The following is a 24,313-nucleotide window of genomic DNA, read 5'->3' on the forward strand; positions in this document are numbered from 1 at the left end:
TGGGAACACAAAAGATGCAGAAAATACTGCTCTTCCTTTCCAGGAAGTTTATAATCCACTTGAAAACAGTGCCTAGGGAAGGTGGCCACAGTGTGTATATATGTATGTGTGTGTGTGTGTGTGTGTTGGTGGAGGGTGGAGTTCTGAAATCATAAGGAAAATGTTAAAGGTCAAAGTTCAAAGTTGTGTTCGTATTGGGGGGAGGGTGTAGCTCAGTGGTAGAGCGCATGCTTAGCAGGCATGAGGTTCTGGGTTCAATCCCTGGTACCTCCTGTAAAAATAAATAAATAAATAAACCTAATTACCTCCCCCTAAAAAAAAATGTATTAGTATTAGGAGGATGGAGACAGAAGGCGACCAGCCACCCAGCAGTATGGGCACCCATGGGAACTGGTTGCTTCTAGGACTGGTTCTTTCTCCTGTTTGCCATGACTTGCTTATGAGAAATTATATGTTCCCTCTTTTGTCTTAAACTAATTTGAATTATACATCCTGACTCATATATCACTGAGAATCAGCATGTAACATGGACAGGCTTTGGAGCCCCCAGCCAGGGTTAGAATTCCAGCCTAGATGACCCACTGATTAAGCTTGGGGAAGTTCCTTAGCTTCTGGGAACCCCAGTGTTCCAAAATGGGAATATTAGTGTGCTCCATGTTGTCCCAGAGTTCTCTTAAACTATCCTCATTTCTTTTCATTCTTTTTCCTGTTCTGCAGTAGTGATTTCCACTAACCTGTCTTCTAGCTCACAGATCCGTTCTTCTGTCTCATTTAGTCTGTTCTCAGTTCCTTCTAGTGTGTTACTCATTTCAGTGATTTTATTCTTCAGCTCTGTCTGGGGATTATTTATTTGTTTCAACTCTTTGCTAAAAAACTTCGCTCTGTGCATCTGTACTCCTCCTGAGTTCTCTGAACATCTTCACCATCATTACTCTAAACTCTTTCTCCAATAAATTGCCTGTCTCCTCATCCTTTATTTCCTCTTCTGGGATTTTATCTTGGGCTTTGGCCTGGGAGATATTCCTCTGCCACCTCATATTGTCTGTCTTTCTCTTTGTATTTTTAGGTAGGTCAGTTACATTTCCCGACCTTGGAGAGGTGGCCCTCACTGGGAGATGTCCTGTGTGTCCCAGCAGTGCACTCCTCTCTCATCACCCAAGGGCCAGGGTAGAGCTGGTCCCAGGGTAGAGTCTGGCCTGTGTTTGTGGATTCCTTCTACGGGCTTTGGGATTGCTGTTTTCTCATTTCTGGTATCTGCCCCTGGTGGATGGGGCTGGACTAGAGACTTATGCAGGGTTCCTGGCAGGAGGAGCTGATGCCTGCCCACTGCTGGGTGGAGCTTGGTCCTGGACCTCTGGTGGGTAGGGCTGTGTCTAGAGGCATTTGTGGCTCAGGAAGTCTGCTGATGGCTGGGGCTGTGCTCCCACCCAGTTTACTGTTTGGTTTGAGGGTTCCCTACAGGCTGTTGGGTGGGGCTGGGTCTTGGTGCTAATGATCCAATCAAGATGTCAGCCTCCAGGAAAGCTCATGTAGATGAACGCTTCTGGAATGTCTGCCACCAGCTTTTATGTCCCCTGGGTGAACTGCAGCTGTCCCCTACCTCCTCAGGATACCCGCCAAAACCAGCAGGCAAGTCTGGCCCAGGTTCCTTCAAAATCACTGCCTCTGCCCTTGGACGTGGGACATAGGACTTTCTGTGTGCATTTCCGAAGAGAATGGAGTCTCTGTCCCCCTCAGTCCTGTGGGGCTGGAGGTTAGGCCCCTGGCCTTCAAAACCAGATGTCCTGGGGTCTCCTCCTCCTCCCAATGCCAGAACCCCAGGCTGGGGAGCCTGACGTGGGGCTCAGATCTCCAGTCCTGTGGGAGGGCCTCTGCGACTTAATTATTCTCTAGCTTGTGGGTCGCCCACTTGGGAGGTAAGGGGCCCCATTATATCATGGGCGCACCCCTCCTGCTGTCCCGCTGTGGTTCCCTCTTTATGTTTCAGTTGAAGAAGATCTTTTTTGCTAGGTTCCAGGCTTTTTCCCCCAATGGTTGTGTAGCAGTCAGTTGTGGTTTCATTGTAGTCACGAGGAGAGGCGAGCTCGTGGTCCTGCTACTCTGCCATCTTGAGAACCTCAGTTTTCTCATCTGCACGTGGGGTTAAAAAGTTTCTCTCCTATGTGATTGAAAAGATCACACAAGGTAATGCACAGGATATATTTGGTAGAGTGCTAACCAATTAAAAAAATAGTCAAATCAATGATCTTTCTTTTTTCTTCTTGGTAAGTCTGTGTTTTCTTCCTGTATCCCTTGGAGCCATCTGATCATCACCAGCTGGCATTCTTGAGCCAGGTCTGTTTGGCTGGACTTTGCTGAGTGACTTTAAACGTTTCTGTTCCAGTGGTGACCGTGCAGCTTTCCTTAATTCAGACCGCAAGCTGTGTACGCGAAACCACACTATTTTTCCCATTTACCTCTACCCTCTGATTACCCGTGAAAATTTTACAGGAAACTCAAACAGGAAAGCCAAGTAAGTCCAAAAAAAAAAAAATCATTTCTGACAAAGTGATTTAACCACCGTAGGACTCTAAAGTTGGAAACAACCTTAGAGCAAATATTGCCAAGCAAAGAAGAAAGGGCAAGAACCAAGGGGAAAAAAATCAAGCTGAACTTTTATATACGCGTCCTTCCAAGGAAGTAAACAAAGAAGTAAACGTGATTTGGTGGGTGTGGACATTGAGGGTCAGTGCGGTGTGTGTCTCACTCCGGAGATCCTGCCTTCTGTGAGACTGTTGTTTCTTCAGTAACAAAAGAGCTGATGAGTAGGACTAAATCGGCATCAGTGATAAGTCTTAGGAAAAGGATTTCTGCTCACAAAAGTGCTTTGTGGGGACTAAGAAGTTTTCAGCATAAGAATGAAGTCTGAGATTTCATCTGGGATCCATTTCTTAGCTCAAGAGTTGAATTCAATTTTGCTGTTATCACAATTCTCCTCTGCTTTAAGACTATATAATTTTTTTTTTAAAAATCCACTTGAGGAAGACCACTCTCTCTGTACTCTTTTAAAGACTGCAAGGTGTGTTGAGGTCTTCCCAGGGCGCCGAGTGGGTTGTGGCCCGTGGAGGACGTCACGTCTCCTAGGAATGGGGCAGGTCTGTGCTCAGTCCGTGCTTTCTGAACCATGCACTCGCTTTCCACATTTAGAGTTTTCTTTTCTTCTCTTTTTCTTTTTTAGTCCCTGATGTCCCACTGTAATGCCAACTTCTATGAAAAGAATTCCTTCATGCTGGCAGCTGGAGTGGAGGAGGGGAGTGGAGGCTCTTAAGACACCGACCTAGAATTTTGTCTTTTTGTCTTTTCTCTTTTCTCCCTGCTCTTTGTGTCTTTTGACCACCTCCCTCACCCCCTAACCCAACTCACACTTTTCTACCAACAGTAACCTCGAACACCAAATGTGGTTATGCCAGTTCTCCAGCACATCTCAGTTTCTTTTCCTTGGAATCTGCTTTTCAACTTCTTACTGTTTGGGGACAGTCCATTTTCCATAAATAGACCTGTAGCTGGATTGCTAAGCATACATCCCAAGTGGAAAGTCCATTTTTTAAAACATTTTTATTGATTTATAATCATTTTACAATGTTGTATCAAATTCCAGTGTAGAGCACAATTTTTCAGTTATACATGAACATATGTATATATATATTCATTGTCACATTTTTCTCCATGGGCTACCATAAGATCTTGTGTATATTTCCCTGTGCTATGCAGTATTATCTTGTTTATCTATTCTACAATTTTGAAATCCCGTCTATCCCTTCCCACCCTCTGCCCCCTTGGCAACCACAAGTTTGTATTCTATGTCTATGAGTCTATTTCTGTTTTGTATTTATGCTTTGTTTGTGATTTTTTTTTTTTTTTTTTTTTTTTTTTTTTTAGATTCCACATATGAGCGATCTCATATGGTATTTTTCTTTCTCTTTCTGGCTTACTTCACTTAGAATGACATTATCCCGGAGCATCCATGTTGCTGCAAATGGCGTTATGTTGTTGGTTTTTATGGCTGAGTAGTATTCCATGGAAAGTTCACCTTGATTGGCACCTTTAAATGTTCTGTCCATTTCTTTAATCTTGTTGACGGTAGTCATGATCATCATCATTTAGATGCTTTTAGAATGCGGTATTTTATTTACGTACTTTTGAAGCAGATTAAAAAATAAACTGGCTAGTGCTTTAACAGCTTTGGCTCTGGAGTCAGATTTTCCTGGGTCTGAATTCTAGCCTTCCCGCTGGTAGCTGTCAGTCTTTGAGCTAATTGCTTAACCACGTTAATCCTCAGTTTCCTCATCTGTAAATCAGAAGAACACTGATACTCATCTCATAGGACTACTGGGAAAGTGAAATGCATGGAAGACACTTAGTAAGATGGATGGTAGTACATGCTATCCCAGTCACATCTTCTCTTTCATTAAAAAAAAAAAAAGAATATAAATACAAAACAGAAACAGACTCATAGACATAGAATACAGACTTGTGGTTGCCAGGGGGATGGGGGTGGGAAGGAATAAACCGGGAGTTCAAGATTAGTAGATAATGACAGGTATATATAAAATATATAGACAAGTTTATACTGTATAGCACAGGAAAATATATTCAATATCTTGAAGTAACTCACAGTGGAAAAGAATATGAAAATGAATATATGTATATTCATGTATGACTGAAGAATTTGCTGTACACTGGAAATTGAAATAACATTGTAAACTGACTATAACTCAATAGAAAAAAATAAATTTAAAAATCTTTAAAAATAAACAAACTTGGCTGGATGAAGTAAAAATAAAATAACATGGGATATGAACAGCTAGATAAAAGACAAGAATGATAGGTACAAGTCATTGTAAAGGGGAGTTTTTCAATCCTGACTTTTCAAGCAGTTTGAAGCAGTCATAGGGGTCTGTGCCACTACAGAAGCCTCCGATCCCAGGACTTCGGATTCAGCTGATGGCTGCAGTGAGAACGCAGCCCTGGCCGGAGGCCCGGTCCCCTGGGGCGCACGGTGACGTCTGGAAACACAGCGAGTGAGCCACACGAGGGCTGAGCCAAAGCATCCGTTGGACGGACACGTCCTCGCTGCAAGTTCAACTTTGAGTCAGCCCTTCCTTGGCTGTTGCAGATGGAGTCAAAATTCATGAGACACCAATTCATCAAATATAGGTGCTGAAAGAGTGGGAAGGAGACAAGGCTTCTTTGTGGAGCACAGTGGGTGGAAACGCTGTGAGGAGCACCGAGAAGCCGTGGGCTCCTCAAAGCTGTTGAGCAAACCGGCCCTTCGCATCCATGGCGTTGCAGCACTGCGCCTGGTCCTGAGGGGGCGGCAGAGAGCAAGACAGGGTCCCAGCCCTCGACACGCGGACCATGGCGCCTGCAGTGGGAGGAGGAAGGCCGTTTAAAACGGCGTACGAGTCAGCTTTTGCTGCAATAATGCGGGGCAGTAAACTTTCCAAAATCAGTGATTAAGACAAGCTGAATAGTATGCACAGGGGAGACAAAGGAGCGTGTAGCCCAGGGTTTCTCTCTCCTTTTTTTTTTTTCCATTAATACCCACTTACAGAGCCTTTTTAGATACTTTGTTCTGATCGCTGCTGCTGAAATGAATTTTTCACATTACAGATACATGGCATGACTATATGTATGTCTGTACTTTATACTTAAAAAGAGTAAGAACTGTTTTTGCCTTCCAAGAGTCAATTTGCATCCTACTGTGGATAATACCCCCCCCCCCATTAACAATGCAGGAGCTAACCCACCTTGGAGGGTTCATGAGAAAACCCAAGAGGCTGTAAGACTTGGGTTGCAGCTTGGAGGGAGTGGGAGGTTCTCAAACAAAGGAGACAGGAGAGCATTCCAGCCCGTAGGAGTAGCAATGGTACCCGGGGGTGAAAGAAACTTCTGTATTTTGGAAACTGCGAAGTAGAGGGGTCGGGACATGGGACTCTGGGCGTGGTGTGAGACAGTGCTGGAGAGGATTTGGAGCCCTGGTGAGCACCTCACCCCAAATCAACATTTCAGCTTCTTCTAGACATTTCTTGCCGGCTTACACGCTAGTCATGGAAACGACTTTGTTTCCGAGGACAACTGACCCTCACGTTAGCCTTTAAAATGCTCCCAGATGGGAGGGGAGGGAGGGTCCTTGCAGCAAGCAGGCTGCTAACCAGGCTTGGAAAACGGCTGCTCTCCTGAATGGGTCAGCTGGGAAATCAAGGGAAATGAATCATTGCAAACAGCTGTGTGGGTTGACCACGGCTTTTGGCAGTTGGCCATCCTTTGCCAGTAAAAAGTAGCCGCAGAAGTCAACCTGCACTGAATGTTACTCACACATTTGGCTCACACTCTGGTGAATTTCTTAAAAGCTGATTTAAAGATTCTTCCCGAATTTCACTATTAACAAGAAAGCCTTATGTCACAGAGAGAGAGATTCGGATGCCTATAGATGTGTTGTATTGATGTCAACTTTTCTGTCTTCACGTTTACAGCTTTGTTAATTAAGAAAGTGATGCCGGGAAGTAAAGCAAAAATTCTTTTTTGCCTGATTTTTGTATGTTCATGTTTTCTAAACTAAAGATATGGTCACCATGGTGGGACAAACATGAGTTTCCCTAGGGGGAAATAACATGGTAAATTTGAAACCAGGACTGGTGAAAAAACTTCTGGACAGAAAGTCACCATGTTTGAGGCTAATCTGAGGTTTAGTAGACATAATCATGTTTCAAAATATTGAAATAATTCCCAGAACTATACCTGATTATGTCAGTTTCCACCAGCTGAGCTATTTTTAACCTCTGTAACCGCCCTTTAGGACAGCCAAGATACGGAAGCAACATAAATGGCCATCGACAGATGACTGGATAAAGAAGCTGTGGTATTTTTATATAATGGAATACTACTCAGCCATAAAAAGATGAAATAATGTTGTTCATAGCATTTATTTCAGGGTCTGTGAACTTACAACTCTGGCAAGTGATTTGTGTTTATTTTTTTAACTGAGTTATAGTCAGTTTATAATGTATCAATTTCTGGTGTACAGCACAATGCTTCAGTCATACATGAACATACATATATTCATTTTCCTATTCTTTTTCACCACAAGCTACTACAAGATATTGCATATATTTCCCTGTGCTGTACAGTATAAACTTGTTTATCTGTTTTATATATACCTGTCAGATTTGTGTTTATTTTTAATGGCAGATGACCATCTTAGTGTTAAAAAATTTAAATGCTGACATATCCGTGTTGTGTAGAATATGATTATTAACTGGTAACCAACGTATGATCTCATATTATTCCCCCTTTTATTGAAAAAAACATAATTTTTAATATTTCCCTCCATGAACAAGTTAGGCATTCGGTTGAGATAAAACAATAATGTAAAATAATAAAGAAATAGAGAGTTTTTAAACTGAAAAGCTGTTAATTTTATGGTACTCTTATAATCCATGATGTTTTAAAACTGAGGAAATTTATGTTTACTTTATACGAGCAAAATGTGCTTATTATAAACTTTCCTTTAAAAAAAATCCAAAAAGTGTCAAGAAAAAAAATCTACCATAATCCTAACACTCAAATACAAGTACCATTAATATTTTAAAATGTACAAACATCTGTTTCTCTGTATTTATATGTATTGGCCTAAATAAGATCCTATAATACACAGTGTTTTATAAACTACTATTTCCACGTGGTAGCGCTTCATGAATGTTTTCCCACACGACCTCCTCTTACTCAAAATGCCAGCGTCTTCCTTGACTAGAGCAGACACTGCAGACGTGAGTACATAATCAGCGTGCTGTACAGACTGAAGGAACTTCCTGCTTCACAGCATCTTCCGCCAACAGCATTTGAAATGACTCTTACGGTATCCATCATTTTCAGTGGCTGCCTTTTTGGAGGAGGCTATCCATGGATGTGTATACAAGTAGTCCTTCAAAAGGTGTGTTCAGTTAATTCTCTAAGGCATCTATTCTGATGAACAGAAGAGGGTGGCAGAGAGGTAAAACAAACCTGTTCTGAACTTTGCGATTTGTCTTAGCGAGACAGGCTCAGGCCGATCCCCCAAAGTGGAGGACCCAGAACGATCAGCACGAAAACACAAGGTGGGACCGTTCTTCCCCTGGCTTACTGTGCAAACCCGGGCAAGTTCCTTAAGTTCTCTGTGCCTTGGTTTCATCCGCGGCACCTAGAAGAAGCTGTGTCTTCTTCATGATCATTTTGCTTGCCAAGATCTACACCTTTCCCATTGTCCTTGCAGCTTGCGTGGACTGTGCCCACCTCTGGTTCCAGAGCGGGGCATGTCAACCACACCTGGCCAATGAGAATGCTGAATCCCTTTGAGCACAATGATTGGTTGAAGGTTGACATGTGACAAAAGGCAGCCAATGAGAACCTTGCCTGGGAAAAAGGTCTTTCTCCCTCTCCTCCTCCCTCCCCCCTCTTCCTTCCTCCCTCCCCCCTCTTCCCTCCTCCCTCCGCTCTCTCTCCCTCTCCCTCCACTCAGGCTGCAAATCTGGGAAGTCTGGCGTTGCTGACTGGCTCTCTCTGCCATTGCTTGGGGAATATACAATCAGGTGACCACACAGGAAAGCAGAGCGCATAGGTTCAGACCCTTCTGTCTGTACTGATTCCTGAAAGGTTTTCAGCAGAAAGAGGTCTGGGGGCTCCAGGAGCAGCAGTGACTTGTGAAGCGCACCGTGGCCCTTGGTAAGCGGGAGGGCTGACTTCAGGGAGGCAGGACTCTGGGCGGGAAATTTCCAGCCTCAGCCATGATTCTCGTGTTTCAAGCTTGTCCTGGAGGCAGAGAGCCACCGCTGTGGGCTTGGGCATGATGATGTGAGTGCATTTAGTGACTGGCCAGTAGCAGCCCTGCTTTGCCTTCCCTTCAATTAAAATGTAAAGACCATACAAATAGAGAATGTGAATTCGTGGTTGAGAACCATGCCAACAGCGTGGTTGGTCTCCTTTCTCTTTTCCTTACTTGGCTTTGTCCACTCCACTGCCTGACACATTGTCCCGCCCAAAGTAGGTATCTCTACAGGTTGTGTGTGTGATTTTTGTCTGTTTGTTTTTAAGGAAATTACTTCTCACATAGCTTTGCTATAGGTAGGAGCTAGTGAGTGTGACCAGACCAGAGTTTCTGCTTGGTGGGAAAAGAGGTGATGCTTTATCTGATTCTTAAAGCATTTGTAGGACTCAGCTGAGGGAAGGACAGTGGAAGAAAATGCGTGAAAGGTCATAACGTTCTGGGGAACGAAGAGCAGCCTTAGAACCGAGTGTGGGTGGAGATTGGAGAGGAGTGGTGGAAATGGGTCCATTTTGAAGAGTCTTGAAAGTTGGGCCAAGATTATGAGCTTTATGCAACAGGAAAATAGGGTCCACTGGAGGTTCCTGAGGAGGGAGTCACAGGGGTAATAGTCTTTTTAAACCAATTAAACCATTAACTGCCATCGTACTGTTTAGGATATTGGTTCTTAAAGAGTGAGCTCCCCAGACCAGCAGCATCTGCATCACCTGGGACCTAGGGCGAACTGGAGATGAGAGACACGGCGGGCTGTGCAGTCCGCCCTCCGGGGAATGATGATGCACACTGGAGAACCAGTGGGACCAAAGGGAAGGGGGTGTGCTCTTCCTTTTTTTTTTTTTTTTTTTTTTTTTAAGTGTTGGTACTGGGGAAGTGACCCTAGGACCTCGTGCATGCGCTCTACCACTGAGCTATGCCCCACCCCTGTGGGCTGTGCTTTTACTGTGAGTCACCTGACAGAGTCCAGATTTATTACTTTCAGATATTTTTAAGCCAAAGGTAATTCAGCCAGCACCATGTTAACAGGTTGCTCAGCTCACAGAGAAAGTAGAATTTATTCTTTGTGTTGGAACGTATTAAAAGTGCTGCCTTTTTTTTTTCCTTCTTTGCTGAATTCCATGTGAGCTATACAAAACACACCCCAGCCTCAACTATTTTCCAGAGAAATAAGACAGGGGAGGGAGGTTAGGACTAAAATTCAGCTCCCATCCCCTAGACTTTCCTGACGGCTACCTGGCAAAAGGCTCTCACCAGATCAGCCCCTGCCCTGGAGGCTGCAGGGAACTTCCCAAAGTGTTTCTTTATGTGAGCTCAGAGGGACAGCAAACTTCACTTTGGATTTCTCCGGGATAGGTTTCAGAGCTATTTCTCAAACACCGTTTTTTATTTTATTTTATATTTTATCAAAATGCAGTTGATCTACAATATAAGTTTCAGTTGCACAGCAAAATGACTCAATTCTGCATATTCATCCATATATTTTTTTCAGATTCTTTTCCATTGTATGTTTTTACAAGAAATTGAATATAGTCGCCTGTGCTATGTAGAAGGTCCTTGTTGCTTATCTATTTCAAATATAGTAGTGTGTATCTATTAATCCCAAACTCCTAATTTATCCCTTCCCCACTCTTTCCCCTTTGGTAATCATAGTTTGTTTTTTATGTCCATGAGTCTATTTTTGGCTTGTAAATAAACTTTGTGTCATTTTTTTTTTTTTAGATTCCACATATAAGTAATATCATGGTATTTTTCTTTCTCTGTCTGGCTTACTCCACTTAGTATGATCATCTCTAGGTCCATCCATGTTGCTGCAAATGACATTATTTCATTCTTTTTTGTGGCTGAGTAGTATTCCACTGTGTGTGTGTGTGTGTGTGTGTGTGTGTGTCTGTGTGTCTGTGTGTGTCTGTGTGTGTCTAAAACACTTCTTTATCCATTCATGTTGATGGACGTTTAGGTTGTTTCCATGTCTTGGCTATTGTAAATAGTGCTGCTATGAACATTGGGGTGCCTGTATCTTTTTGAATTAGAGTTTTCTCTGGATCTACTCCCAGGAGTAGGATTGCTGGATCATATGGTAAGTCTAGTTTTAGTCTTTTGAGGAATCTCCATCCTGTTTTCCATAACGGCTGCACCAAACTACACTCCCATCAACAGTGAAGGAGGGTTCCCTTTTCTCCACACCCTGCCCAGCATTTATCATTGGTGGACTTTTTAATGATGGCTGTTCTGACTGATGTGAGGTGATATCTCATTGCAGGTTGATTTGCATTTCTCTAACAACTAGCAATATTGAGCATCTTTTCATATGCCTGTTGGCCACCTGGATGTCTTCTTTGGAAAAATGTCTCTTTAGGTCTTCTGCCCATTTTTTGATTGCGTAGTTTGCTTTTTTGCTATTAAGCTGTGTAAGCTATTTGTATATTTGGAAATTAGTCCCTTGTCATTTGAATCATTTGCAAATATTTTCTCCCATTCTATAGAATGTGTTTTTATTTTGTCTACGGTTTCCTTTGCTGTGCAAAAGCCTGTAAGTTTAATTAGGTCCCATTTGTTCATTTTTGCTTTTATTTCCGTTACTCCAGGAGTGGGTTTGAAAAAAGCATGGCAGAGATTTATGTCCAAGAGTGTTCTGCCTATGTTTTCCGCCAGGAGTTTTATAGCGTCCTGTCTTACATCAGACATTCTTGATTGAATACCCAGGAGTATGCTGGTCGCTGTTGGCCAGGAGTGAGGGTGGCGTGTCCGGAGTGTTGGGGGCCTTGGGCAGGCGGACCGAGTTAGCAGAAGGCCCTTCTCTGAGTCCTGCCAAGCTTTCCCCGTGGTCACTGGTGCACAGCCTGACACCCAGGAGCCCAGGGTCCTCCAAAACTGGGGATGAACCCAGGCCGCGAGGGAAGAATTCAGGGAGCGAGAGCCTCTATCCCCTCCAGCAATGGCCACCAACACGCTGGTCTCCGTGAAAAACACGCCTCCCGTGACCACTGGTGCTCAGCTGGTCGACTCACTCATGTTTTGTTTCACAGACTCCCTGTGAATGCAGACAGCTGCCCGTGGAGTTTGAGGGGACCCTCTAGGTCTCGATGAACTCCCCACACTGTCTTCCTTGGCAGATGCTCCTGGGGGCTCGTGAACACTTCCAGAGATGGGCCCCACGTCATCCTGGAGAATGCAGGGCATCAGAGTAAAAACCCCACATCTAAGCATGGGCTCAGACCACCAGACCCAACTGCAGAGTTAGCCAAGCTCCTGTCTTGAGACCCTCAGCAGATCATCTATCTCATCAGAGATGGCAAGGATGCGGTTGGAATGAGGGGGGACATTTCTTTAGAGAAGACCTGTGTGGCTATGGCGTGACTCCCACATTCCGCTGTAAAATAACAGAAAACACGGGTGTCACTGGCAGGGTCAATTGCATGCTGTATCTAGGCCAGGGTTTCTGAACCTCAGGGCTGATGACATTTTGGGGTGAGTTTGGCCTAGGTGTGCACTGTGGGATGGCCAGCAGATTCCCTGGCCTCTGCTCCAGACGCCAGTAGCACCCACCCCCTGATGTGACAATGAGAAATATCTCTGGGTATTGCCAGTGTCTCCTGGTGGACAAGCGTCTCCCCTGGGGGGACGGCTGATAGAGAACCATTGATCTAGACACTCTATTGTGTCTGAAAACTGTTGTGTGCACATATATGAGGTGTGTGTGTGTATGTTTGGTAGAACAGCAACTTGCTTACTGACCAGGAAATTGAGGAGACATACCATAACCTTGCAGGACTGAAAGACTCTGGGAGGCTGGTTACTGGGGTGGAGTGTCGCAGATCCCTCTGCTCTGCCTTCGGCAGTGCCTCCTCTGACTCCAGCACCTGTCCCGTGTGTTATTCTGAACTTGACTCAGACACTGAGAACCCCTCTGGGGCCGGAGGGGGATGGGCAGTTTGTCATCTACAGACCAGACGTAGGAGAGAAGGGGGAGGGGCAGACTGTGGAGCCAGACTGTCTCTGGAGGCAGGGAGTGATGTTCCTTAAAGTTGGGGCCGAGTTTCCCGTTCGGTAGAAGACTTTAAAGGGAGGCACTCTGCCTGGCGGGGACATGGTGCTGTACGCCAGAAACCGACACGTTGTAACTGACTGTACTTCAATTAAAAAAAGTAATTAATTAAAGGAGGCATTCTAGGAGGACAGAGTTGAAGGTTGAACCGCCATTGGAGGGCCAAGGAGAGTAACTGGGGATCTGGTGGAGAGTTTAATTTTTCTTGTCGCTGGATTATTTCTCCTTGAATTATGGGGACTGTGAAATTCAACGTAAGGAGTGGGAGTTCTCTACACTTTAATTCCGGTTGGTGTCCCCTTCTCTCAGCTTTATCCCGCCCTATGGCCTGTGTGGCGATGCCCTGGGCACTAAGGGCTGGAGCAGAGAGGGCTGTACTGGTAGGGACGCCATCACCTCTCAGCTTTTACCCTCCCTTCCGCCGTGACCCTGGGGCTGGGACACCTTGTCTCTGCTTTGTCAGCTAGCTCCTTGTTGGGCTCGGACAATAGAGGGTTCTAGAGGGGGCCTGGGGGACTGCGGGGCTGGAGGAGGGAGGAAAAGTTCGCTTCTCTTCCCTTGGGTCACTTGGACGGCAGTTCACCATCAGCAGGGTGGGTTTAAATAGTAGCAGTTGGTCCCAGCCAGAAATTGTTCCCTTCTTCCCCGAACCAGCACTGTGGTGAAAACCCTCCATCCCAGCAGAGAATGTCAGCACCAGCGGGCTGCTGCAGCCTCGGAGATCCCTGGTTGCTTCTGTCAGGAACCTTGCCTCAGTTCCCAGGGCATCGGGAGCAGCCGGCAGTGCCCCGTCTGCAGAGCTGAGTCCCAGCTCTGCCAGCCCCAGGCTTCTAATAACCCAGCTTTCTGTCTTCATCCACCACCCCTTCCTAGGGGTGCCAGCTGCTTCCCGCAGTTACTCTATCTGGTCCAGAAGATTCCATTCACAAAAGCATGCTGGACTAGGGGGTGGCAGGAAGATATTATTTGGCTCTGAATTCGCTTTGTCCTTCCAGACTCTCTAAATCTTCCGTATCATTTAAAATTCCAGTTCTGTGCTCACACTTGGATGAGATGCATACAGATGACCTGATCTAACATGGCAGGCAAGAAAAATAAGAACGAAGGGATTTAAATGACTTCTCTGAGCTCAGTTACCTGGTTATCAGCGAAGCTATTGGAGACGGCATCGAATTCCGATAGGTAATTTGTCTTAGGAACATCAAACATAATCCATTATTAAGCAGGCAACTTATGGCAGGAGGACTGCAATTTCACAAGCGTTTATTTGGCATTGAACATTTCATTGAAAAGTTTGCATCAACTAGAAAGCCCCTAATGGACTACCTGGCTCAGGCTCCAGGTGGCTTTCCCCCACGGACACCGACCTAATGGAAAGGGTCATCGTTACCCAGGGTGGCAGGCAGGGACACACCGCCTCATTCCCTTGCTTATGTAGGTGTGTGGACAATTGTGGATACAGTTGCCTTAGTACCAAAAATAGGATTTTCAAGAAGTGGACGTGAAATTTTTTACTGTAAGCCTGTGTAATATCTTTTTTTTTTTTTAAATTGAAGTATATAGTCAGTTTACAATGTTGTGTCAATTTCTGGTGTGCAGCACAGTGCTTCAGCCATACATATACACACATATTTCTTTTCATATTGTTTATTATAGGTTACTGCAAGATATTGAATATAGTTCCCTGTGCTGTACAGTAGATCTTGTTGTTTATTTTATATACAGTAGTTAGTATCTGCAAATCTCGAACTCCCAGTTTATCCTTTCACACCCCCTTCCCCCCCAGCGACCATAAGTTTGTTTTTTAAGTCTGTGAGTCTGTTTCTGTTTTGTAAATAAATTCATTTGTTTCTTTTTTTTTAGATTCCACATATAAGTGATATCATATGGTATTTTCTCTCTCTTCCTGGCTTATTTCACTTAGAATGACAATCTCCGTGTCCATCCATGTTGCTGCAAATGGCATTATTTTATTCTTTTATTTTTGAAATATAGTCAGTTACAATTTCTGGTGTATAGCATCCTGTTTCAGTCATACATATACACACATATATTCCTTTTCCTATTCTTTTCCATTATAGGTTACTACAAGATATTGAATATAGTTCCCTGTACTCTGCAGAAATTTGTTTTTTATCTATTTTATATATAGGGGTTAATATTTGCAAATCTCATTTTTAAATAATTATTATTATTATTAATGGAGGTACTAGGGATTGAACCCAGGACCTCCTGCATACTAAGCATGTGCTCTACCACTGAGCTATTTCCCTCCCTCCAGACTCAGGACTGTGGAAGGCTTTCCAGACAACGGTGGGTCTTGAGAAGATGCCACTGCGGGCTGAGCAAACACACAGTGAGCCCAGGCAGACTCTTGGCTAGTTAGTGGAAATCTCACAGCTGAGCAAACCAAAGGGCTCTGTTTGTAAGGTCCTCCTTCCCTGCCATGGCAAACCAAGCAGGAAAGTGAATTCCTCCGGGATAACCACAAGATACCTCTCTTAGGTACACAGCGGCTTTGTAAAGAGCTGCCTGTCCACTCCTAACCCAGTTCCGTCCTAGATGGCTTTCCTGCAGCATTTTCAGCTGCCAGTAAATGCTAATATAAGGGATAGACTTATCTGCTGGACCCTCTCTCCTTCCCCTCCCTCCTCTCCCAGGACTAAACACTGGGGTATTGTCTAAATAGAGGTGATAAGATCACTCAAATTTACAGTCTGTCCTGTTTAAGTGGAGGGGAGATGATTTCATAATGTCAGCTTTCAACAATCCATACAACCAATGGAAAGGGGGCCAGACTTTATTCTGAGTGTCCCGGTAACAATTTTTCACGCACATGACAGTATCTTAGTGATGTAATACTTAGTGTTTATTTTACAGCACTACATTGAGACTAAAAGCAAGAAGAGTAATTGCCCTTGAATTAACAAGGAGAGATTCCTGCTAGCAAATGCTTTACAAATGTTTGTTCTTATACCTTGTCGGTGAAGAGCGCGGCCCAGAGTTAGACCTTTGTTCAAACCCTAGCTCCGCCCTTTCTAGTTGTGTGATCTTATTACACCTCAGCCTCTACCTGTGACGTAACGCTGGCCCTCCCGGAGTCATTGTGAGGCTGAAATAGGATGTTACACATGTGCAGTCACTATGGAAAACAGTATGGCTGTTCCTGAAAAAACTAAAAACAACACTTCAATATGATCCAACAGTCCCACTCCTGGGGACAGACAGAAACTCTAATTCAAAAAGATACATGCACCCCAGTGTTCATAGCAGCACTATTTACAACAGCCAAGACATGGAAACAAACCAAGTGGTATAGATATATATACTGTTAATATTAATATTAATAATTATTAATATGAATGTAATATATAATATATAAATATAAATACATACAGTATATAAAGTATGTATAAATATATATAATGTTATATATAAAATAGTAATATATTATATAATAGAATATATATACATATATAATGGAATATTACTCGGCCATGAAAAGAATGACCTACTGCCATTTGCAGCAACCTGAATGGACCACGTGTAGAATTACTACACTGAAGAAAAACCGACACTGGACAGATGTTCCATTGGCTTAAAGGGGCTGCCAGGTTAGAGACGTGTGGTGCACCAGCTAGTCTCTGTTTTCTCGGAAGGTCAGATGAGAAGACTCTCGTTTGTGCTGCAGTAGGAGGGACTCAGGCCAACCCCTTGGTTGTCTCAGGACCCTGAGGCCTTTAAGCAGGGGATGAAGAATGGTGAGCAGGCATGTCTTTAGAGCTTACCATCCTTTGCTGAGAACGATGTAAGAAAAAGTTGAAAATGCAATCTAAAGTTCGGGGGAACAGTAACGCTCTCTTTAGTCTGAATGGGTGAAACGTGTCCTACTCAGTGGTAGCAGGTGGGACAGGAGATGTGACAGGTGCCTTCTGGAGCTTCCCCATGACTTCCGCCCCTGTTCAGGTGGCTGACAGAGAAGGCAGGGAGCCTCCTCTCCCCCCCCCCCCGCTTCCGGTGTGACACCAGAACATCTCGTTTCCTCCGAATCCAGGGAACAGTCCACCCCTGCCATTCTGCATAAGTCCCTATCAGACATCGGGGAAGCCTCTGTGACTTTAATTCTTCCTGAAGTCTCTCAAAGGCGACAAGAAGGACATTTTGCCAAAGAACTGAAGTGCTTCTGAAACTATCAGAAGAATGTCCTTTGTGGCTGCCATTTGAAATTCCTTGAATCCTCGTCATCGCACTTGAATTGCCCTTTCAGTTTTCAAATCCTCTTTTTTTTGGTATATAATCATCTTTATTATAATTTATGAATACATTAGGAACTGACGTGGCTCTCTTTAATGGGACGTCTAGGTTCTCATGGGCATCTGCTTCCCACTCACTGTTAGGAAATCCAGTTTTTGAAAATACCCCTTCAGAATGATTAAAAAATTAAAAAAAGGCCAAGTATATCCTAGTGTCATTATGACAAGTTTGCAGCTCACAGGAGACCTGGAAGGGTCTGCGGGCCTCCCAGCGCGGTCCTAACAGACCTGCCCACACTCCAGTGTCGCCTGGAATTCCTTAGAAATTTCGGGAGGCCCGTGGGCCACGGAACATGCTATCACTCTGCCGGTTTTTAAGGTGCGGTTCTAGGGTCAAGCACTGTGCCCAAACATTTTCAAGCTGTCCAGGCTTATCTTCCAAAAATAGTGTATTGCTCACTTTACCAACGCTCCCTGCCACATAAAGGTCCTCAAAGCATTAAGTATCAACTGCAAAGTTCGGCTCCTCTTCTCTCCCCAAATCAAGTTCAGATCCTCCTGTTGAGCACTGATAATTGACCAAGACAGAGCTCAGAGCTGAAAGACAGGAAGACGGACAATATGGCATCAGTGATACGGTGTGTAGCACAGAGCACTGAAGCACATTCCACGTTCACATTCATCACCAGCGTGGTACCCACACGTCTGCCTTCCCAAGATGATGGTTGTCACGGAGCTGCGCGTGCTGCGCGGAACGATACAGGAGAACGAGGCTTCCGTTCCGTCTCTGGTGCCTCAGAGACTCTGGCCCTGAAAGAAAATATTGACAATCGGTCAAAAGAATCTCTCTTTTCTGTTTTTTGACTGTCAGGCTGTATTTGGCATTTTAGCTGAGTCAAGAGCAGGTGCTCTGAGGGAGTAAAGTGAGCGTGTGGGGTCTTGGAGTCAAAACAAATCAGTGTCGCTCATTGTGACCTTGACCCTACACTCGACCCTGTGGTCTCTGAGGATCTGTTTCCTCAGCTGATAAATGGAAATGCTTATGTACATTTACAAGGTTTTTGTATGAATTAAGATATAATTCATAAGATATAATTCATAATATATAAGATAAATAAATACAAATATATGGGTCTTTACGTAACAAGAATGTAGCACACCTTATTTGGTTTTCCCCTTAACTCTTTCCCCAGAACACTTTTCCTGCTCCAAAAATTTATTCATTCATTCACCACTATTCATTCACTCATTCCTTGGATAGGCGTTTACCTGTTCTTGCCAGGTTCAAGGCTAATTTCTGGATGTCCCACAGCAAATAACACATAGTTGGTGCATCAAAGGACATTTAGTGTAGTCTGGGACCTGGAAAAGTAAAGCAGGTGTTGCAAACTGGCAGCTGAATTAACAGACTCTTCTTGTGATTGATTTTGGGTTTGTTTTTTTTTTTTTTTTTTTTGGCCTATACAGAGTTTTGTGATATTTTTTATTTGTGTGCCGTTGGAATAACAGTTGACCTTTGATTAGCTAAAAGCCCACTGTTTCCTATGTATTTTTACTCTGGTTTATCTCCCGTTTCTCTTTTCTGAACCCTAAAAAGGTTTGTGTGTGTGTGATCTGCACGGAAACAATAATAATACACCTATTATAGTAATAATTACTATAGAGTGGAAAGAGTATTAATGGACCCAGGTTCAGTGTGTTAAAAGAATAACAGGATAGTGTTGCTAACTTGAAAGCAAATAAAACAGAGGAAATGGCCCCAAGTATGTCTGGCAATGGGATGTCATCCGGATCCAAATTCCACGAGAGAAGACTGCAGTCACGTGCCACCGTCTCTGAGAAACGTCTGTCTCTAGTGTGCGGATACAAGAGAACGTGCCTTGAAATCAGAGTTCCAGCTGAAGAATTCAAGTGTAGTGTATTTCGAGTTGTTTTAACTCAAAAATTCATGAGCTGGAAAACAGTCTTAAAACCATTTGAATTAAGGGCGTTTCAACCACCCAGCAGCGTTTGCATTTTAATTTCACTTTCTCTCGCCAGTCGTATGTCTTATTGAGACTCCAGGATGATTTTTTTTTTTTACGTGATTGAAAAAAGAACTTGCCTAGGTGTGAGCAGAGTTGGCGTTTATGCAGTGACTTCCCCAGAGATCTGTACTCTGTAGGGGTGAATGGTATAGATGGTCCTTAGGGTGGAGCTAGCCCTTCAACGTATGTTTTATCATATTTTAAAAGTTGAAGGCTTAAACTGTTCCTGGAAGGATTGCCCATGAGAATGCACAAATACTGTCTGTGACCCAGAGCCCAGTGGGTCGTGACAGGACATACAGGGGTGACAGGCCTGAAGCCAGGATTGCTTTGAGGATGGAGGAGTGTCTGGGGAAACGTTCCTGGAAGCTCCCTGCTCAGCCCCCAGGGAGCCTTGGGTCTTCCTGGTCTCTGAAGGGCCCACCTCCCACCAGCGCGCTTGTCTTTGGATGGAGGATCCATTTGCTCCTCCAGAGTGCTCTCATCTCAAAAACGCTTTATTTAACTGTATCTGCAAAGACCCATTTCTCCGAGTGGGACCACATTCCCAGCTTCCAGGATTAGAAGGTAGGCGTATCTGTGCGGCCTCACCGTTCAGCCCACCAGGCAAAGCGCTTACAAGCGGACTGGAATTCCTCCAAGCCAAGATAACCCTGCTCACTCTTCTAGTGCACAGAAGAGATAAAATGCTCTGAACATAAACATGGCAGAAAATGCCTAACTTTCTCTTAATGAGGATAGATGATCCTTTACCCACCCTCTCTGGTGATTTTACTTAGTGGATATTGTCAAAACCCAGACTGTGTTCCAAATACTTCCTGGGACAGTCATTAGGGCAGAACCATGAATCTCCGTGAGCCCCACGGGTACTAGTTAACTATTTAAAGAACACAGAAGATTCATTCACTAAACGAGTGCAATTAAACTGTAAGAAACAGGAGTGGTTTTCTCTTTTGCAAATTCCATGAAGTGGGTGCAGAAAGGCTGGAAATCTTTCCACTCAGGTGACCTGAGCTTAGATTCTCACTCTGTCACTTACTCAAACTTGGGAGCTTTGCAGGCAAGTTATTTAACCACCCTGAATCTCAATTTCCTTGACTAGGAAAGTACTTATATTAATAGATAATATTTGTAGAGTAGACACTATGTGCCAGACACTGTTTTAAGTGTTTTCAGATCTGTTCATTCTAAATCTTCATAATAGCATTATGAAGTCGTGGGGCGAACTTCTGAGGTTTCAGATGGACTGAATGACCACCCGGGGAAGGGGCTACCTCTGCAGAAGTAGCTGGCCCCGGGAGTCAGCTCCCTCTGAAGGCGACATGTGTGTAGTCCGCATCTGTTCCTTCAAAGATAATTTCTTGCTTCAGATTTTCTCCAATGTAGTGGTGACCCGACCTCCACCAGGTGGACAGGGGCAGAAGGCAGTGGGAGGCAACATGACAAGGCAGGTGGAAGGAATTTGTGTCCGTGGATGAGTACGTGGAATGTGATTAGTCAGGACTGCCCGCATCAAGAATGTCATGAGAAGTAAATTTATACACAAACATTGTGTTTAAGTCACATTTTAGAATTATAACAATTGAGCCTATGCCCTAATTCATACAGGTGGGTGTCACTCTTCTCGTTTTATAAAGGAAACTGGAGAACTGAGTAGTTGGGTGATTCACCCCATGTTTTCCGCCTGATAAGTGGCTTTCCACCAGCTGCACACCCAACACAGTCAGTCTGGCTCTCAAGCCATGTTCTTGACTTACGTGAAGTACTAACAGTAGCTTGCATGCTAGTTGTGAGGATTAAGCAAAATAATATAAACACGCCACCTAGTTTGCCGTCTCCCTTCCCTGCACTTTATGAACGTATGCCTATACTCATCCATTGGTTAAAGACGTCATAAGCAGGTCCCGTGGGCGGGGCACTCGGCCTGACCAAGAAACAGTCTCTATTCTTAAAGAAGTTTGTGATGGTTGTATTAGACAGGTAACAGATAAATCACAATATGGCATGTTACATGCAACACGGGTCAGGTCCTCTTAGAACAGAGCAGGTGATTAACTTTATCTAATAGTTGCCGAAAGAATTCTTTTTTTTTTTTTTTTGAGGAGGAGGTAATTAAGTTTATTTATTTATTTGTTAATTAATTTTTTTTAATGGAGGGAGTGGGGATTGAACCCAGGACCTTGTGCATGCTAAGCGTGTGCTCTACCACTGAGCTACACCCTCCCCACCCCATTCTCCCCAGAAAGAATTCTTAAAGGAAGTTTTTCAGTTGGATATGGGTGAGAAAGGGGCATTTTAGGAAGAAAGATGTAAACAGGTCGTGCAAAATATGGAATAGCTACTCTTGGTTTCTTTTGATTAATGTTGTCATGCTCTGTCTTCTCCACATCCTTTTAGTGTAGAATCACTGTGCCTTTCTATTTAAAGTGAGGCTCAGTACAGCAGAAATTGATACGACATTGTAACTGACTATACCTCAATGAAAGAACAAAAGGATAAAAAGAGGTTCCTGTGGCAGCCTGTAGTTGAGTCTTGCTTTTTTTCCAGCCTGGCAATTTCCCCCTTTAATTGAGATATTTGGACCATCTATATTTAATGTGATTATTGATGTTGATGTATTAAAATATATCAACTTGTTACTCATTTTCTTTCAGTTCAACCTATTCTTTATTAATTTTTAAAAGATGTTCTGAATTCTTTTCAATTAATTATGATTCTATTTCATCTCTGGCTCCTTGGCTTTAGCTTATGTAATTATAGTGTTTGCTTTAGGGTTTATAATAGTCACCCTTAACTTATCAGGGTTTATCTTTAGTATTACACTGGCTCTTTTGTATGAGAGCCTTTTACACCCATTTCTTCTCTCCTGGACTTTGTGCTGTTGTTAGACATTTTACTTTTACACATATTATAAACCCTACAACACATTATTATTTGGCTTTGAACTGTTGATTATCTTTTACAGAGAAATAAGTAACAACAAAGATTATTTGTATTTCCTCATAGAGTTGACATGTACTCTGTATTCTTGACCGTAAATCCAGATTTCTGTCTGATAATCACTTTTCTTCTGCTTGAAAGACTTCCTTTGGCATTTTTTATAGTGCAGGTCTGCTAAAAGGAAATTCTTTCAGCTTTGATATGTCTGAAAAAGTCTATTTCACTTTCATTTTGGAAAGGCATTTTGGGCAGGTAAAGATTTCAAGGTTCACTTTTTTTCTTTCACTACTTTAAAAGTGTCACTGAGACACATGTGCCCTCTCTCTTACGTTGTCTTCAACAAGACATTTACTTAGCTTTTTTCCCCTCTGTATCTAGTGTTTCTTTATGCTACCTCTACTTTTAAGATTTTTTTTCCTCTTCGGCACTGGTTTAAGCAAATAAGTTGTGATGTGCTTTGCTGGAGTTTTCTTCTTATTTCATGACCTTCTGGTTCGTGGAGCTTCTTGGGTCTGTGGATTTACAATTATTTATGAAGTTAGAAAATGTTCAGCCTCTGTGTCTTCAATGATTTTTTCTGCCATTTCCCGTTGTGAACTCCAATTACATGTGTGTTTGGCCACAGAACTTTCCCCACAACTCACTGATTCTCTGTTCATTCTCTTTTCAGTATTTTTCCTCTTAGAATTTCATTTTGAATAGTTTCTATTGCTGTGTTTTCTTCCTTCCTTCCTTTCTTTCTTTCTTTCTTTCTTTCTTTCTTTCTTTCTTTCTTTCTTTCTTTCTTTCTTCCTTTCTCTCTTTCTTTCTCTCTTTCTTTCTCTCTTTCTTTCTCTCTTTCTCTGTCTCTGTCTCTCTCTCTCTCTTTCTTTCTTTCTGTCTTTCTGTCTTCCTCTCTCATTTTACTGAAGTATAGTCAGTTACAGTGTGTCAATTTCTGGTGTGCAGCATCATGTTTCAGTCATACAAGTATATATATATATTTCTTTTCATATTCTTTCTCATAGGTTACTACAAGATATTGAATATAGTTTTCGGTACATTTTTATGTTCATTAATATTGTCTTCTGTAATTTCTAATCTGCTTTTGATGCAATTTTCATCTTTAGAAGTTTGTTGTGGGTCTTTTAAAAAATATGGAGTCTTCTGTCTCTACTTAACATGTTAAATCTTTCCTCTAGCTTGAACATCTGGATGACAGTTATAATAACTTTTAATGTTCTTGTTGATTAACTAACATCTGTGTCATCTGTGTCCATTTTAATTGATTTATCTTTCTCCTCATTGTGCTGTATTATTCTGTCTCTTTACATACAGGGTGAGTTTTTATTGGATGCGGACATTGTGAATTTTACCTTTCTAGGTGATGGATATTTTTGTATTCCTATAAATATTCCAGAACTGGTTCTTCGATGTAGTTAAGTGACTTAAAAAATAGTTTGATCTAAGTTAGGTCTTGCTTTCACACTTTGGTAGGCAACATTAGAGGCAAAACACTTATCAGTATTCTAACCAATGTCTCATGAATTATGAATTTTATGCTTTGGTCAGCAGTAACAGGCAGGAAATTCAGAATTTCAGGAATTTCAGCCAAGCCACCCCTGAGTATTCAGTGGCCTAAGGTACCAATATAGTTAGTTTCTTGTAAGATGTCTGAAATCCACAGACAAAACTGTATCTCACACCCACTTCCCTGTCTGCAGCTGCCACCAGAGATAATAGCTTCTCATTCCCTTTGTTTCTGAGTCTCACAGAAATGCCTCTCCCTGGTGGATCTAACCAGATTTGTGCTGACCTGGGGCATCTGAAAAATGTCATTTCCAGCCTTCTTTATTCCTGTACACAACAGGGGACTGCTCAGGAAAACAGTGATGGCTTTAATTAGCTACCAACAATATCCACTTTCGAGTCCACAGCTTTCATTCCCAAGGGCAGTGGGTATTGTGTGAAGAAGATCAGAAACTCAGATTGATCCATATGCCCACCATTCCGGTAGCTCATCCATGAACTCGTCCACCCAGGCATCCATCCACCCAATGTTTACTCACACCACAAACACATTATGAACACGGAGTGATTGTCGAGCCCTGGGGCGCAGTGCATAGGTCGTAAGTGCTTAGGGCGGCGCATCTGAACTCTTTGTAAAAAGCAGTGCCCAGGGCGATCAAGATGATGATGCAGATGGTGTCCTCTGCTCCATCCAGGGACCAGA

General features: G+C 43.2%; 1 protein-coding gene across 2 annotated transcripts in view; it reads left to right on the forward strand.

Annotated features, from left to right (window-relative positions):
• The window catches only part of LOC116657289, a 319,209-nt gene that overhangs the window by 114,833 nt on the left and 180,063 nt on the right, over window positions 1–24,313 (forward strand). Inside the window, exon 5 of one of the 2 annotated variants that reach the window (XR_004312422.1) lies at window positions 4,933–5,772. The exons of the other annotated variant lie outside the window; for it this stretch is intronic. The gene's annotated coding sequence lies outside the window, so the exon portion shown is untranslated. Of the gene's footprint in view, window positions 1–4,932; window positions 5,773–24,313 lie in introns of those variants that run through there. 2 annotated transcript variants of the gene reach the window in all.

The sequence above is a fragment of the Camelus ferus genome, chromosome 17, assembly GCF_009834535.1.
Source record: "Camelus ferus isolate YT-003-E chromosome 17, BCGSAC_Cfer_1.0, whole genome shotgun sequence".
Lineage (NCBI taxonomy): Eukaryota > Metazoa > Chordata > Mammalia > Artiodactyla > Camelidae > Camelus > Camelus ferus.